The sequence below is a fragment of the Oncorhynchus masou genome, chromosome 19 (assembly GCF_036934945.1).
Source record: "Oncorhynchus masou masou isolate Uvic2021 chromosome 19, UVic_Omas_1.1, whole genome shotgun sequence".
Taxonomy (NCBI): domain Eukaryota; kingdom Metazoa; phylum Chordata; class Actinopteri; order Salmoniformes; family Salmonidae; genus Oncorhynchus; species Oncorhynchus masou.
In genome coordinates this window covers 41,129,179-41,135,178 of record NC_088230.1, presented here as the reverse complement: position 1 = coordinate 41,135,178, position 6,000 = coordinate 41,129,179, and the positions used below count along the sequence as shown (strand labels likewise).

General features: G+C 46.0%; 1 long non-coding RNA gene across 1 annotated transcript in view; it reads left to right on the top strand.

Moving 5' to 3' along the window:
• The first annotated feature begins 1,541 nt into the window (after nt 1–1,541).
• Nucleotides 1,542–6,000, top strand: part of LOC135505613 (uncharacterized) — a 40,094-nt gene continuing 35,635 nt past the window's right edge. The window contains exon 1 of the long non-coding RNA XR_010450302.1: nt 1,542–1,736. This is a non-coding gene — a long non-coding RNA (uncharacterized LOC135505613). The remainder of the gene's footprint in view (nt 1,737–6,000) is intronic.

Genomic DNA, 6,000 nt, shown 5'->3' with positions numbered 1-6,000 from the left:
CAACAGGTGTGGTTCCCGTGGGGGGAAGATTCTATTGGGGAAAGGTTCCACTGGGGGTTGCCATGGAAGCCAAGAAGGGGAGTGAGGTGTGTGTGTTTTTGTGTGTGTGCGTGCTCAAATAAAATAAAAAAAGACATGCATGTTGGGTTCTGGGAGAGGAAACGTGTCCATCTGCCTGAACTCAATTTTATACACTAATTGTAGTCTCACCCATTAATTTCTAATGACTGGTCATTTTTGACCGAGAACAACACAGGTGTACAAAAGTTAAATAAAACACCCAAAGTGTAATGAAAATCTTCAAAATGTATTTTGTGTGTTCAGATGCCCTGTGTGGACAAAGTCATGGAACCTTATGACGATCAGATTAAATGAACTACATTTATCAGAGAGAGAACTTCGGTCCAATTCAACCGGAACACAGCTGTCATCCAGGCAAATGGTGGCTATTTGAAGATTCTAAAATATAAAATATATTTTGCTTTGTTTAACACTTATTTTGGTCACTATAAGTCCATATGTGTTTTTCATAGTTTTGATGTACAATGTAGAAAATAGTAAGAATAAAGAAAACCCCATGAATGAGTATGTGTTCTGAAACTTTTGCCTGGTAGTGTGGCTATAGCATTAAGATTTCCCTTCACTGGAACTAAGGGGCCCAAACCAAGACAAACAGCCTCAGACCATTATTCCTCCTCCACCAAACTTTACAGTTGGCACTATGCATTCGGGCAGGTAGTGTTCTCCTGGCATCGCCATATCCAGATTTAATCTGTCGGACTGCCAGATGGTGAAGCGTGATTCATCAGTCCAGAGTCCAATGGCGGCGAGCTTTCCACCACTCCAGTGTTGTAACCGAAGAGAGACTCATTTTACTTCAGCACTCCCCTTCTGTGAGCTTGTGTGTCCTACCACTTTGAGCTGTTGTAGCTCCTAGACGTTGCCATTTACGGTTGACCGGGGAAGCTCTAGCAGGGCCCAAATGTATTGAAAAGGTGGCATACTATGACGGTGCCACGTTGAAGGTCACTGAGCTCTTCAGTACGGGTAATTCTACTGCCAATGTTTGTCTATGGAGACTGCATGAGTGTGTGCTTGATTTTTACACACCTGTCAGCAACGGGTGTTGCGGAAAATTCCAAATCCACTCATTTTAAGGGGTGTCCACATACTTTTGTGTATATATATATTTATTTATTATGAATGCCCTAATTGAAAGTTGCTCTGCATGAGAGCCTCTGCTGAATGACTAACATGTACAATGCGCCAATGCAGGGCCACGTTCAGTAGGTAGACGTTGCAGAAATGTTTCACGAATGAAGTTGACAGGATTGCTAATTCCTAATGTGACAGGATTGCTAATTGCTCGTGTCAGAGCGTGGTGTTCGCTGTGCTCGTATCTAAACCAGCACAGCGTTGTGTCCTGTTTAACGGACGAAATCTGCATCCAGACGGACACGCCCATTCCCCCAGGTTCCGTCTCTCTCCACCCCACTGCACTGAGACGCGGACCGACGTCATCCGTCCTGGTTTGTAGCAGTCTGGGAATCATCTGCTCATCGCAGCAAGTCTACTCTCTCAATTATAAACCAAACCGCAACAGGTTCAGAACGACATCAGTGTTCTAGTTTGGGAATTAAGGAATAACGTCGTCAAAGGAGGGATTTGTCCTAAACTAGGAAGATGATGAAACGAGCAGCTCCTGAAGCTGCCGCTACCCTCCTTTGCATTGAACGGTAAGCGAAGTGCAGTATAATATAGACAGGGTTTAAAAGAAAACCCGGGTTAAGGATTTTTTTAAACAATAGACATTTGCCCGTATGCCTATAACATTCCTTTGTATGTCGTATAGGCCTACATCCCGGTCAGTGTTTCTAAAATTCAACTTATACAGGTTATTATTTAGAAAAGATAAGCCTATACTATAGACTACTGAATGTCAACCTCTAGACTATACTATAGACTACTGAATGTCAACCTCTCTAGACTATACTATAGACTACTGAATGTCAACCTCTCTAGACTATACTATAGACTACTGAATGTCAACCTCTAGACTATACTATAGACTACTGAATGTCAACCTCTAGACTATACTATAGACTACTGAATGTCAACCTCTCTAGACTATACTATAGACTACTGAATGTCAACCTCTCTAGACTATACTATAGACTACTGAATGTCAACCTCTCTAGACTATACTATAGACTACTGAATGTCAACCTCTAGACTATACTATAGACTACTGAATGTCAACCTCTCTAGACTATACTATAGACTACTGAATGTCAACCTCTCTAGACTATACTATAGACTACTGAATGTCAACCTCTCTAGACTATAGTATAGACTACTGAATGTCAACCTCTAGACTATACTATAGACTACTGAATGTCAACCTCTAGACTATACTATAGACTACTGAATGTCAACCTCTCTAGACTATACTATAGACTACTGAATGTCAACCTCTAGACTATACTATAGACTACTGAATGTCAACCTCTAGACTATGCTATAGACTACTGAATGTCAACCTCTAGACTATACTATAGACTACTGAATGTCAACCTCTCTAGACTATACTATAGACTACTGAATGTCAACCTCTCTAGACTATACTATAGACTACTGAATGTCAACCTCTAGACTATACTATAGACGACTGAATGTCAGCCTCTCTAGACTATACTATAGACTACTGAATGTCAACCTCTAGACTATACTATAGACTACTGAATGTCAACCTCTCTAGACTATAGTATAGACCACTGAATGTCAACCCCTCTAGACTATACTATAGACTACTATAGACTACTGTCAACACAGAGAGAGAGAGAAGGACACCACTATGTCCCCTGAGGGTTAGCCTCTACTGTCAACACAGAGAGAGAAGGACACCGCTATGTCCCCTGAGGGTTATCCTCTACTGTCAACACAGAGAGAGAGAGAAGGACACCACTATGTCCCCTGAGGGTTATCCTCTACTGTCAACACAGAGAGAGAAGGACACCACTATGTCCCCTGAGGGTTAGCCTCTACTGTCAACACAGAGAGAGAAGGACACCACTAAGTACCCTGAGGGTTAGCCTCTACTATCAACACAGAGAGAGAAGGACACCACTATGTCCCCTGAGGATTAGCCTCTACTGTCAACACATAGAGAGAGAGAGAAGGACACCACTATGTACCCTGAGGGTTAGCCTCTACTGTCAACACACAGAGAGAGAGAGAAGGACACCACTATGTACCCTGAGGGTTAGCCTCTACTGTCAACACACAGAGAGAGAGAGAAGGACACCACTATGTCCCCTGAGGGTTAGCCTCTACTGTCAACACAGAGAGAGAAGGACACCACTATGTACCCTGAGGGTTATCCTCTACTGTCAACACAGAGAGAGAAGGACACCACTATGTCCCCTGAGGGTTATCCTCTACTGTCAACACAGAGAGAGAAGGACACCACTATGTCCCCTGAGGGTTAGCCTCTACTGTCAACACAGAGAGAGAAGGACACCACTATGTCCCCTGAGGGTTATCCTCTACTGTCAACACAGAGAGAGAAGGACACCACTATGTCCCCTGAGGATTAGCCTCTACTGTCAACACAGAGAGAGAAGGACACCGCTATGTACCCTGAGGGTTATCCTCTACTGTCAACACAGAGAGAGAAGGACACCACTATGTCCCCTGAGGATTAGCCTCTACTGTCAACACAGAGAGAGAAGGACACCGCTATGTACCCTGAGGGTTAGCCTCTACTGTCAACACAGAGAGAGAAGGACACCGCTATGTACCCTGAGGGTTATCTTCTACTGTCACCACAGAGAGAGAGAAGGACACCACTAAGTACCCTGAGGGTTAGCCTCTACTGTCAACACAGAGAGAGAAGGACACCGCTATGTCCCCTGAGGGTTAGCCTCTACTGTCAACACAGAGAGAGAAGGACACCACTATGTCCCCTGAGGGTTAGCCTCTACTGTCAACACAGAGAGAGAAGGACACCACTATGTCCCCTGAGGATTAGCCTCTACTGTCAACACAGAGAGAGAAGGACACCATTATGTCCCCTGAGGATTAGCCTCTACTGTCAACACAGAGAGAGAAGGACACCGCTATGTCCCCTGAGGATTAGCCTCTACTGTCAACACAGAGAGAGAAGGACACCGCTATGTACCCTGAGGGTTATCCTCTACTGTCAACACAGAGAGAGAAGGACACCACTATGTCCCCTGAGGATTAGCCTCTACTGTCAACACAGAGAGAGAAGGACACCGCTATGTACCCTGAGGGTTAGCCTCTACTGTCAACACAGAGAGAGAAGGACACCGCTATGTACCCTGAGGGTTATCTTCTACTGTCACCACAGAGAGAGAGAAGGACACCACTAAGTACCCTGAGGGTTAGCCTCTACTGTCAACACAGAGAGAGAAGGACACCGCTATGTCCCCTGAGGGTTAGCCTCTACTGTCAACACACAGAGAGAGAAGGACACCACTAAGTACCCTGAGGGTTATCCTCTACTGTCAACACAGAGAGAGAAGGACACCACTATGTCCCCTGAGGATTAGCCTCTACTGTCAACACAGAGAGAGAAGGACACCACTATGTCCCCTGAGGATTAGCCTCTACTGTCAACACAGAGAGAGAAGGACACCACTATGTCCCCTGAGGATTAGCCTCTACTGTCAACACAGAGAGAGAAGGACACCACTATGTCCCCTGAGGATTAGCCTCTACTGTCAACACACAGAGAGAAGGACACCACTATGTCCCCTGAGGATTAGCCTCTACTGTCAACACAGAGAGAGAAGGACACCACTATGTCCCCTGAGGGTTATCCTCTACTGTCAACACAGAGAGAGAAGGACACCACTATGTCCCCTGAGTGTTTAGCCTCTACTGTCAACACAGAGAGAGAAGGACACCACTATGTCCCCTGAGGGTTTAGCCTCTACTGTCAACACACAGAGAGAAGGACACCACTATGTCCCCTGAGGGTTAGCCTCTACTGTCAACACAGAGAGAGAAGGACACCACTATGTCCCCTGAGGATTAGCCTCTACTGTCAACACAGAGAGAGAAGGACACCACTATGTCCCCTGAGGATTAGCCTCTACTGTCAACACAGAGAGAGAAGGACACCACTATGTCCCCTGAGGATTAGCCTCTACTGTCAACACATAGAGAGAAGGACACCACTATGTCCCCTGAGCGTTATCCTCTACTGTCAACACAGAGAGAGAAGGACACCGCTATGTCCCCTGAGGGTTTAGCCTCTACTGTCAACACAGAGAGAGAAGGACACCACTATGTCCCCTGAGGGTTATCCTCTACTGTCAACACAGAGAGAGAAGGACACCACTATGTCCCCTGAGGATTAGCCTCTACTGTCAACACAGAGAGAGAAGGACACCACTATGTCCCCTGAGGGTTAGCCTCTACTGTCAACACAGAGAGAGAAGGACACCACTATGTCCCCTGAGGGTTAGCCTCTACTGTCAACACAGAGAGAGAAGGACACCACTATGTCCCCTGGGGTTTATCCTCTACTGTCAACACACAGAGAGAAGGACACCGCTATGTACCCTGGGGGTTAGCCTCTACTGTCAACACAGAGAGAGAAGGACACCGCTATGTACCCTGAGGGTTATCCTCTACTGTCAACACAGAGAGAGAAGGACACCACTATGTCCCCTGAGGGTTAGCCTCTACTGTCAACACAGAGAGAGAAGGACACCACTATGTCCCCTGGGGTTTATCCTCTACTGTCAACACACAGAGAGAAGGACACCGCTATGTCCCCTGAGGGTTATCCTCTACTGTCAACACACAGAGAGAGAGAGAAGGACACCACTATGTCCCCTGAGGGTTAGCCTCTACTGTCAACACAGAGAGAGAGAAGGACACCACTCTGTACCCTGAGGGTTATCCTCTACTGTCAACACACAGAGAGAGAAGGACACCACTAAGTACCCTGAGGGTTATCCTCTACTG